The sequence below is a fragment of the Pan paniscus genome, chromosome 5, assembly GCF_029289425.2.
Source record: "Pan paniscus chromosome 5, NHGRI_mPanPan1-v2.0_pri, whole genome shotgun sequence".
Taxonomy (NCBI): Eukaryota; Metazoa; Chordata; class Mammalia; order Primates; family Hominidae; genus Pan; species Pan paniscus.
The window spans coordinates 173643558-173655692 of NC_073254.2; the positions used below are offsets into that span (position 1 = coordinate 173643558).

Consider the following 12135-nt stretch of genomic DNA (forward strand, 5'->3'; position numbering starts at 1 on the left):
TTAAAAAATGAATTACAGAATACCACTGAGGTTGAAATCACAGGAAAACATTTTTAAATATAAAATCTTCCTGGCTGAACAACAAAATTTACCCCTTTCCCACCTGACGTACTGGAAAGTTGTGGAAATGAGACAAAGTCCAATGTTATTTTCCTCAATCTTAAGGCCCGATGATTCCATAGCCAGCTACTGAAGAGACGAAAGGGAGTTAAATGCTTTTGAAATCACCTAATTCATGGAGATATTATCAATAGAATAAATGAGACCTGAAGTATCAGAATGGCGATTACATTTTATTCAAAGTTTTTCTATTTCTCTTGATGCCAGAAAGGCCTATTTTTTGCCAAGGAGACACTAGAAGAAGCACTTCCCCAAACCAGGATGACCCATGGGACGGATACACCCTTTACCTGTGACAGCCACTTTCATCCGGGATTTCATTCAGCTGAACAATTTCCTGGAAAGAGGTTAATGCAATACGGATCCTTCATCCAAAAAAAAATATATATATAGATATATATATATATGATTCATATATATATGAATTTTGCTAGTTTCTGGCATCAAGAGAAATAGAAAAACTTTGAATAAAATGTAACTGCCATTCTGATATTTCAGGTCTCATTTATTCTATTGATAATATCTCCATGAATTAGGTGATTTCAAAAGCATTTAACTCCCTTCCGTCTCTTCAGTAGCTGGCTATGGAATCATCGGGCCTTAAGATAGACGAAAATAACATTGGACTTTGTCTCATTTCCACAGCTTTCCAGTATTTCAGGTGGGAAAGGAGTAAATCATATAGGTATGATTCATATATATATATATATATATATATAAGAATTTCTTATTAAAGGTAGCATAATATTTTGAATAGTTCTCTTTGAATTTCAAGTGATTTGTTATAGGAAAGGAAACAAAATGCGACATATTATCACATTGTGACAAAACAACACGTCTCTTTCCTTTCAGAAGGAATGAGCACTATCATTTTGCATTTTGTTAGTTTACTCATGTGCTTAGTGATAGGGGTAGTTTATAGAAATAAGGACTCACTGTTCAGGCCGGACTGTCAGTCTTAATTTGACGTGACTCTAAAGGTAGGGATATTTAAAACCATTTTTACAAAGTAAGTGTTAAGAAATACTCTATAATAAGAATATATTTCTTTTTCTACCATCGTCACCATCTTTGGGGTCTGTTAGCTGTCTCAGCATTGAAAATGATGAGCTTAAAAATCACTGACCTCCCTTCCCCGCTCTGCCGCTTCAGTTTGTCAAAGTGTTCAGAGAGTGATCATTTGCAGTCATGGAAGAATTATGTTTAGTCATGCACGAGGCCGAGTGAAACAAAAAATCTGATTTCTTTTGATAGGGAGAAAAGTAACAATTTCAATTTTTCACACTACTAATTGTCTTTCTCAGCAGAAAGTGCATTTCATTTTCGTTACTGATGTTGTGATGAGTGGGAAGGACAAGAGCCAAGAGTCAGGGGACCTGAACTAATTAATCCTCTTGCTCATCTGTGGGGAGCAGGCAAGGTGTTTATTTACCGTTTCTGTAGCTTGCTTACCACATCAGTCCAATGCATGCAAGATGATTCCGAAGATTACTTTAAACTCTAAAATACTATGATCATTAACGTTGTTACTGTTATCACTTAAAAGCCCTTAACTGCCTTCTATGAAATATGTCAGAAAGCAAACCATATATGATCCCTCAAAGTTAGATTACTGCAATATAAAATACATGATATTTATAAGGATTTATGGAAAACAGAGAGATAATTTCTGAACTGAAACTGTAGCCTTAGCTACGGTTATAAAATGCTGACTGAGCTCCTAAACTGAGGATTAAAGTCTTTTCTGGCTTCTAACACATCATGATTGATTTAGAGACGTGCACATAACTCAAGCTGGAGGAAGGGGAATAAAACGTGGGTGTTGCAGCAACTGTAGACACAAGTGGGAGAGAATTATTGATTGTCCACAACATGAATTGCATTGTATTATGTGCTTTGGATATTTGGGATTTTACTGAGAGAGAGAAAGGCTTTAGTCTCATAAAAGTGTAACATAAAATCTATCCTCTAGAAAAGAGTAGCGTTTTCCAATTACCTTATATGTAAAGGTAAAATTTATATAGGGAGATTGAGTGGCCTGTTTGCCAGAAGAAATGGTTAATTATAGCTAACACATTGTAGCGCCCATACTAGTTTGCCAGGGATGCCGTAACAAAGTACCACAGCCTGGGTGACTTAAGCAACAGGAGTTTATTTTCTCATAGCCCTGGAGGCTAGAAGTCTGAGATCAAGACGTTGGCAGGGTTGGTTCCTTCTAAGGGCTGTGAGATCATCTGTTCCAGGCCTCTCTCCTTGGCTTGTAGATGGTTGTCTTCTTTCTGTGTCTTCACATCCTCTTTCCTCTGTGTGTGCCTGTGTTCAAATTCCCTCTTCTAAGATTGCCTAATATTGAATTAGGGTTCATTCTAATGGCCTCATCTTAATTGAATTACTTGTCTAACGACTGTATCTCCAAATACAGTTACAATCTGAGGCACTGGGGTTAGAAATTCAGCATGTGAACTTTTGAGGCACACGATTCAGCCCATAAGAGCACCTAACAAGGAAGTGCAAAGTCCTTTGCTAAAAACTTTATATAAATTAACTCATTTAATTTTTTCACAGCCTTGTAAATTCTATAATTATCCATAGAAGTTATGTAATTTGTTTCAACAAGAAAGTGGCAAGACAAAGATTTTAACTCAGTCCATATGGCTCCCAAGTATTTGCTTTTAACCGAAGTTTGGCAGACCCTAGTTTAAAGCCATCTCATTCTATTTCCTCTTCCTAGGTACAAAGGAACTAATTTTCCCATTTTTTCTTGCAGTGAGTTTGGAGCCACATGGCAGAGGTTTGACCGGTAGAATGTGAGTTCAAGGGACAAATGCTACCTTTAGATCTGAGACTCTAACATACCCCAAATAATCATCCTTGCTCTCTCTCTCTCTCTTTTTACTCCTTAGTCCTACTGAACACAGAGCAGTGGAGAAACCCAAGGAGGCCCAAGGAGTGTGGTGGCCCAGCAGGATGACAGGTCCTAGGAGCTCTGAATTACTGCATGGAGAGATGATTTAAAAACAGATGAATTGGCCAGGTGCAGTGGCTCACACCTGTAATCTTAGCACTTTGGGAGACCGAAGTGGGCAGACCATGAGGTCAAAAGATCGAGACCATCCTGGCCAACATGGTGAAATCCTGTCTCTACTAAAAATACGAAAAATTAGCTGGGCATGGTGGTGCACACCTGTAGTCCCAGCTACTCAGGAGGCTGAGGCAGGAGAATCGCTTGAACCCAGGAGGCGGAGGTTGCAGTGAGCCGAGATTGCACCACTGAACTCCAGCCTGGTGACAGAGCGAGACTCCGTCTCAAAACAAAACAAAACAAAACAAAAAACAACAAATGAATTGTAATATGAGTGAGAAATTAAGCATTATTGTACTAAGCTATCTAAATTCTGGAGTTAATTATTATATTAGTTAAAATCAATTACCCTGACCAATAAACATGAAAGCATAGTAGGGAAAGAGCTAACGTTTAGAGAAATTAGGTGTTTTTTTTTTTTTTTTTTGGTCAGAATATGTAAGCTATATTCTGATAGATAAGAAAAATGGAATTAAAAATATACTGTCATTATAAGGCTTGATACCTGTTAAGAAACCTACTATAAGATAATTTCATATTCCAGTTTTGCTCTCAATGAAATTATTTCTTTAGAAAAATCTTTATTTCTGTGGCACATAATTTAAATATATGGCTATGATAGACACTTTTGGCTATTTTGATTGCAAAAAAATTTTTAAACTTACCTAACTTAAGCCTAATTCAAAACATGCTTATGTCAAACAGTTTAAAATCAAATATTATTGAAGTAAGCATCAAGTTCAATGATGAAATGTTGATATTTGGTCATATGAGGTCTCAAATCAAGACTTCATCTTTTTTTAGAGAAAATTACATTGAGCTATAAAATTAGAAAGAGGAAAAACTGGAACAGCAATGAGAATTTTTATTGTCATGACATTGTTGTAAAATATCATTTTATTTGAAGTAATACTTTTTAAGACTACAGAAAAATGTGTTCCTTTCCTGTTTAGAAACAAAAGCCAGTTTAAAAATATAGCCCAAGAGGGATAATAGTTGAATACTTGGAATCCTTCCCTCTCCTTTCTACAAAGTAGAAAAAATTGACAAATTAGACAAAATATAGATTTCAAAGTAGAGAAAAAGAAGGAATCCCATGGAGTGTGCTAGAATTGTACGGTCAAATCATGTAGAGGTGACTTCGAAGCCAGGGACTTTCCAAGGCAGCTTTCCAGCTTTTCAATGCTGTAAGTTAAATATGTTGCTGTTATGAGTTTAAGCAAATTGTTATCATTTAGAGAAATTAAGAGTTTAAAAAGAAAATATTTTTATATTTATTTGTTGCTGGATACTTTTCCTTTTTTTTACATAGATATGAGTTTCTCATTTGTACAGTCTTCCTTATACCTGATAAGTCCTTTTCACATTTCTGATATTACAGGTCTGCTGACAATAAATTGCCTCGGTTTTGTTTGTCTGAGGAAATATTTCTTTTCAACTTTTTAAGAATTATTACATTGGATATTGAATTCTAGGTTGTTAAGATATTAGTTTGGTGCAAAAGTTACTGCGTTTTTTTTTTCCATTGAAAGTAATGATAAAACCCACAATTATTTATGCAGCAACCTAATATTTTTCTTTCAACATTTTAAATATTTCAGTCCACTCTTTCTCTCTTTTTTTCCTTTCATGGTTTCTAATGGGAAATATGCTGCGATTCCTACCATTGTTCCTTTATGAGTAAGACATTTTCCCTCTGGCTTCTCTCAGGATTTTCTCTTTGCCCTGGTTTTCTGCAGTTTGAATATGGTATACATATATGTGATTTTTTTTTTTTTGGTTTTTGTTATTTATGTTGTTTGTTTTTCTCTCATCTCCTTGGGTCTGTTGTCTCATATCCGTCGATAATTTTGAAAATATTTCTTCTGCTCTGTTTCATCTTTCCTCTCATTCTGGTATTTCAATTATATGTATTTTGCAATTTTTGATATTTTGCCCCAGCTCTTGAATGTACTGTTCTGATTCTTTCTTACTATTTTTCTTTGCATTTCACTTAGGGAAGTTTCTATTGACTTAACTTTGAGCTCACCGAATCTTTTCTATTCTACGTAGTCTATTAATTAGTCCATTGAAGACAATTTTCATTTCAGGTGCTGTGTTTTTGATTTCTAACATTTCCTGTTATTGTTGGAGTTTCCATCTCTGCTTATATTATGCAAATGCTTTTGCATGTTATCTGTTTTTCCCATCAGAGCCCATATTAAACATAGTTATTTTAAATTGCCTAATAGTTCCAATGTTTGCATTTTATGAGAATGTGACTCTGATGATTGCTTTATCCCTTCACACTGTTTTCCTTCTTGCTTTTTTGGCATGCCTTATTTTTTATTGAAATCCAGACTTATTAAATAAAATAGACTGGGGTAAATAGTCCTTTAGCAGGAGGATTTATGCTAATTTGGCCAACAGTTTTTCTGTGTTTAGTGATTGTTGTAGCTTTGGATACCAGAGGATACAATTTTGTTCAGTGTTTTTGTTTTAATCTGTCTTTGCTCTGGTTCTTCCCTAAACACTTCTTCTCAGAGAGAGTCTGTGCTGGCAGCTCTTACACCTTAATCCACTATGCATTTTTCTGGATTCTTATTGGTAGGGTTATAAGGAGTGGGAGATGGGGAGCGTTCTTTGCCAGTTAAATTAAATTGCAGTCACTTAGTGGGCCTATGTGTAGGGCTGTAGTCCTCACATGTGTTTCAATCTCTCCTCTAGTAGTAGAGCTGTTTTGGGCCCTCCCCACCACTCCCTTCCCTGGCTGGCACATTTCCAGTGGATTTCCTTGAATGCCTAACTCCCACTATAGATGTTTCTCGAACTTCCTTAGGTAAGAAAGAAAGACCGGAAGAGGTAAGGATGGGGAGAACTGCCCTTCCTCCAGCTCAGATAAGATTTCAGAATTGCACTTTGGCAAGGTCCTTTCCCCTGGAGATTAGGTCTTTGCCAAGGAGAAGACTCTGAAAATGTTTCAAAACAGCTATTCTTGTTCCCTTCCTCCTGTCAGGGCCACACCGAGATCATTGTGGGATCCTCACCATGAGAACCTGGGATGGTCCTGATGAGAAAGCCAATGAAAGTGTATGAGGCCCCGTAAAACTACACTTTGCAGAGTTTCTTTGTCTCATGGTGGCTCTCACTCAGCCTGAGGAATTCAGACATTTAAGATTGCCTTCCGGTTTATAGCTCTTTTGGCTTTTGCTGCAGGCAAGTGGCCTTTGGTTGCTATATATCCCTGGAAATAACTGCCTCTTTAGATTTAGGGTAGTGATTTGACCTGGGACCTTAGTTTTCTTATGGGATCAATAAAAACAATTGATTTTCAGGTTTTACTTGTTGTAGGGATGGGAGTAATGACTTCTAAGCTCTTTATGTATCAAAGATGAAGTTGACAATAGCTGTCTTTAAGTTTAGGAAATGTTTAAAAGGTTCACAATAACTTATATCAAAGATTCAACTATTTATTAACAAATAAGTTTATGAAGTTGAGGTTTAAATGGACCTTTAATAATATAGGTCTTAACTCCTAATTATATTTCTGGTACTGAAAATATTTTAATCAGAAAATAGCGTTATTCAAAATATATAAGCAGACTTTGGTTTACTTTTTCAGTCTGTGGAATGCAACACAATATGATAAGATTTCCTCCTACAGCACCACCTTTCTGTTTTTTTTGACACAGAATCTCGCTCTGTTTCCCAGGCTGGAGTACAGTGACACAATCTTGGCTCACTGCAACCTCTGCCTCCCGGGTTCACGTGATTCTCCTGCCTCAGCCTCCTGAGTAGCTGGGATTACAGATGTGCGCCACCATGCCTGGCTAGTTTTTTGTGTTTTTAGTAGAGATAGGGTTTCATCATGTGAGCCAGGCTGGTCTTGAACTCCTGACCTCAAGTGATCCACCCGCCTCGGCCTCCCAAAGTGCTGGGATTACAGGCATGAGCCAACGTGCCCGGGCAACACCACATTTTTAAAAAAGAAAACATTGCTAGAAGCTTATATATGTTAGTCCCATAAAATATTATATTTTATTCTTTTTCTTGGAACTTTTGAATTAAACCATGCATTAATGTGATTAAGACTACATATGGGAAACGGATTTGTTTCCTGCATAGTCAGATGAATTACTTAAAAAATGTTATGATTTAAAACTAGTGCAACAAAAGAAAACTGTAAAAAAGTGGTATTTAAAATTCCCTACAAATGTATCACAGAAAGACAATTGTTCATATTTTGCTACTTTAAAAAATGTTTTTCATTCACATTGTATATACTTTAGATGACATAAATATAAAATATATCCTATTTTCTTCACATACTATCACAGCAGAAGCTTATGCAGCTATTATCACATCTCTATAGATGGAATTTAATGCCTAAAATATTTTATCATTTATATAGCTATTCTATATTGTTAAATATCTAGATTTTTCCAATATTTCATTATGCTTTGCTCATATTTATTCATATATTTTTAAGTTTAACTGCCAAATTTACTGAGCTATGACCATTACTGGGTTTCCAGAAATAAATTATCATTTGCCTTAGTTATATGCTATTATAAGTAACAATTATTGTTTCCTATATGCTAGATAATATTTAAGTGCTTTATATATGATCATCACAAGAACAATATAATGTTGATTTTGTCATCATTTGCATTTCAGACATGCAGAAACTGTGGCACAAATACGTGAACTGTTCAAGGCTGGACAGAGTACAGGTGGTGGAGCTAAGGTTTGAAAGAAGGGAATCTGGTCTTGGGTTCTGGAATCTGGTCCTGGATTCTGGATGTTTCTACATGATGCTACATTCCCTTTTCCATTTCACGTCATCTACATCATTAAAAAAATTGCTAACTGAATGAGTTAAAATAACACACAGCTCATTCAATAAATTACTTATAAATTACTGAGTACACTATATATTATGTTAAATGCAAGAAGTGCTAGATACAAAAGCAACATTAGAATAGGGTACAGGGACTAAAGACCTAGAGGGGATGACAGTTTGAAGTATTTGAGTAGGGAAGCTTTAAGCAAAGAATGCATGAGGGGACTGGCCAAGGGGACTGGCCAAGGCTGGAGGGGGGCAGAAGGAATGGCTTGAGGGAAGATCCTGAGACTAGAATGTGCTTAGTGAGTGTGAGAAACAGTAAGAACGCTCAAGTGGGTGAGATAGAGGAAAGTGAAGGAAACTTGTAGATGTCAGAGTATAAATGCATGGCAGATTATGAAGGCTCTTGTAGGCCACTGGTAGGACCTAGGCTTTCACGCTGAGTGAATTTGGAGAGGATTGCAGGTTTCTGATCTGACTCACTGATTTTATTTGCATATCTTTGATTCCTCATGAGGTTGACTATTTTGTTCTTAAATGTAATTTATTTACCTGTTTTATGAAACACGTGAAATTTTGAAATTTATTTTGTTGACTTTGAGTGAGGTTTTCTTTTTTGCCCACAACATAAAGCAATTCTGGGTAACTTACACTGACAATGTCAAAGGTATTAATGTAATAGAAAGTAATTCACAGATCCAGGCAGAGTGGAATAATAATCACGGCTCAGGGTAGATGGGAACCAGGGTAGCTCTAAGAATCTCAGAACTGGAGACTAGAAACATTATGTGTCATAACCCCAAATGCCTTCCACTACCTACAAGTCTCAGAAGACAGTCCAATTGCCTTATATGAGGCCGCCTTTTTAATCATGGTTTGGATGCCAGGACTGGTAGCTTACCAGAAACATGGAAGTAGAAATGGGGTTAGTTTCCCAGAAAAAGACATATGAGGTAGACAAAATAAAAACTGTCTAATATAAAACCTAGTGTTATTAAATGTTGATTTCCAAGAGATATGTATGTGTCAAGAGTGTTAATCATTTATTTAGCATATGTGTTGCAGCATGACAGTTTATAGGTATTCTCGTGCGTCTTTATCATGTGGGGATACAAAATGTAATTTATTATCTCATAACTAACATAGACGGTTTACAAAAATACTATTTTATCCAAAGCTTTGATTACAGTCAGGAAGTTTTCTTTTATAAAGTGTCCTTGAAAATGATGTACGATGGTGGATTTACAACTGTATAATTATAGGATAATTGGATAATGACTTAGAAGTCTGTTTCACCCTTGCTGTAGTTGGTAGATATTAATTTTTCTGACTTGGCTATTGAAATGCTTTGAACAAACCTTTCTAAATTATTATTAAGCCTATATTTTATCAACATAATTTACGTTTTACAAGACACTTAAAACTTATTTCATCTCATATGAACCAGAGATATTTGACGCCGGCAGTCAGATGGTTTCATTGTCTTTCAATAGATAAAGCGAGCACAGAGAGGACAAATTAAGAATGTGTTAGTGAGGTTTCCCACAATATCTCCAGTGACTGGCATGGGGCATGCAAGCGGTAGGTTTTCTGTAAATATTTGTTGAACAAACAAATGAATCAATCTCACCAGGCTGCCCAGTGCCTACAAAATTAGAATCTTTGTAAGCATTTTCACAAAGCTTATCATATCTTCTCATCCATACTCAGAACTTCCTCTGTTTTCCAATAAAAGTACAGAAGCAATTAGACTGAAAATAAATACATAAACTAGTTTTATCACATTAGCCGTGAATTTTAAACTCATGAACAGAGAACTTCTAGGTAGAGCAGTGATGCTATATTCAGGCAATATTTCTCAGCACATATGAACGTTGGGGAATATAATAAGTCTTTGTCAGGTTGTTTTTGCTTGTTAATTTGTTTGTTTAACTTTCTCAGAAATCAATCCTTAACCAAAGAGGGATAGTCTCAAAATGCACTGCTTTCTACCTCTCACCTTCACTGTGAAAGACAATGCCAGCCAACTCTCCAGCTGACTCTCTCAATAATGTTTTCCCAGATGTGAAATTCTCATCAATGAACTGTGGAAGTGTGTTAGATCCCCTTACATTTTTCTTTTTTTTTTTTTTTTGGAAAAATTGAAGATGCACAACTTTTAAGTAAGATGATATGAGTACTTTCCATTTTATTTCTACTGGACTTCAATGATAGTAATCCTGCCAGAACAAATCCAGTTCACATTATATTTTAATTTAATTGAATCTACTCAGCTAGCTTGGTGTGCTTAATATTGCTCTACCAACCCAGAGATGAGTCTGTGAGTACCCTAAAGAGAATTCCAGAAATTCAGTTCTGCTGAAGGACACAGGATATCTCTTTCACTGACTCCTACCTTCTGTTAGAAAAATTCTCACTCTGTCACAGTATTCTGTGATCTTTCTGGGTTCTGCTTTTTTGAGGCCATTACCAACTGATATGGGACTTTACTCTCTGACTTAGGTTTAAATTTTAGTTTCTCCCTGAAGGGTGCCTAAAAAGTGATCTTCAGATCAATCCTTGTAGATTCAATGCCAGCTTTTAATCCATCACTGAACCCAATCTGAGTTAGACATCTAACCTCTGACATGATCTTCAAGAAATTTAAGACTTTGTGTTTGCATAATAATTTATACATATCTTACATCGGAGAAAAGGAAGTGGTGTCATCACGGACGTCTTGTACATCAGACGCTTTAGAGAGAAACTTTTATGTAATCCTTGCATTACTGAGAGTCGATAATGTCCACATTTTATCAAAAGGATGCAGGCATAGAAAAATTATTGAACCCAAGACCACTATTTAAAAATTATAGCAACTGCAATTAGACTTAAGCTGTAGAACCACAGAACCAATGCTCCTACTGTCCATATATGACATAAACTTTGAGAAAAGACAATTCTGAGAAGAAAGTTTGTTTTCCAATGCCTTCAGCCTTGCAATGCTGCCTCTTTCCTTTCTTTACAGGACCTAATTTTTGTTGTACTGAACACACTTTGACATCTGCTTCAGGAAGATCTAATAACCTAATTTAAATATAAGCCAAGAAATACTAATGCAATGCATGGCCTTTTCCAAGAGCTTTTAAATTATAATGAATTAACTACATCCTCAATAAAAGGAGCATGTACAAATTCTAAATTTATGCATTTTATACTTAGGGTAGGAGATATTTTGTTAGTGGAAATAGAGTATTCTTGAAATTGAATCATAGAGGCATATCAAGCACTCTGTGTTTGATAAAAGTAGTGCTGACCCTATCCACAAATAACTGTACCATCGTAGATGAGTATTTCATTATAGCATGGCTAGGTGTTCTGTGCATTCAAATGCATACAATATCAAGGAGTCTGTCTCAAATGCATTTTAGTAAGTTATTATGTAATTAACTAAACTGAATTCATAAAATAATCCCTGAAGCAAAAGTTCATATTCAATTCTTATAAAATGTATTTTTCTCAGTATGAGCATTACCAATGCCTTCACCATAAGCTTGAGAGAGTCTCCTTATTGTTAATACCGTCTGGCCTCTAACATTTACAAATTTGATGTAATATCTTGAGTTTAACACTGATTTTTTTTCTCATAATTCTCATTTAACCAGCTCTACATACATTTAAGAAAATATAATTCTATCTTAGACAGACCTTTTCCTCAGCCTGTGTTGATTTTGATCTTAGCATCATGGAGCCAGGCTCGTATATTCCAGAAAGGGTTTTTTTTTTTTTTTAACAAAATCATTTATGTAAAATAGATACAGAACAAGATACTGAATTTTAATATTCTAAATTTATCTTGCTAAGTTAAAAATAGAATAGCAATTGATAACGATATGATTTATTATTGTCTATAATATTTTTAAAAAGGCACGTAAGACCATATTCAGGCCAAACTAGAAACATTGATAATTCTAGTCTCAAAAGACATCATTCCAAAAGAGAATTGTAGTTTTCAATGTTACCAATTAAGATTATCATTCCTGGCTTGATGATAAAACTTCTGAAAGATGGTTCTTTATTATACTTTTAAGTTCTGGGGTACATGTGCAGAACGCGCAGGTTTGTTACA

At 35.5% G+C, this 12135-nt stretch overlaps 1 pseudogene; it reads left to right on the forward strand.

The window, feature by feature from the left end:
• The first annotated feature begins 388 nt into the window (after positions 1 to 388).
• The window catches only part of LOC117980795 (ATP synthase subunit a-like), a 47928-nt pseudogene continuing 36181 nt past the window's right edge, over positions 389 to 12135 (forward strand).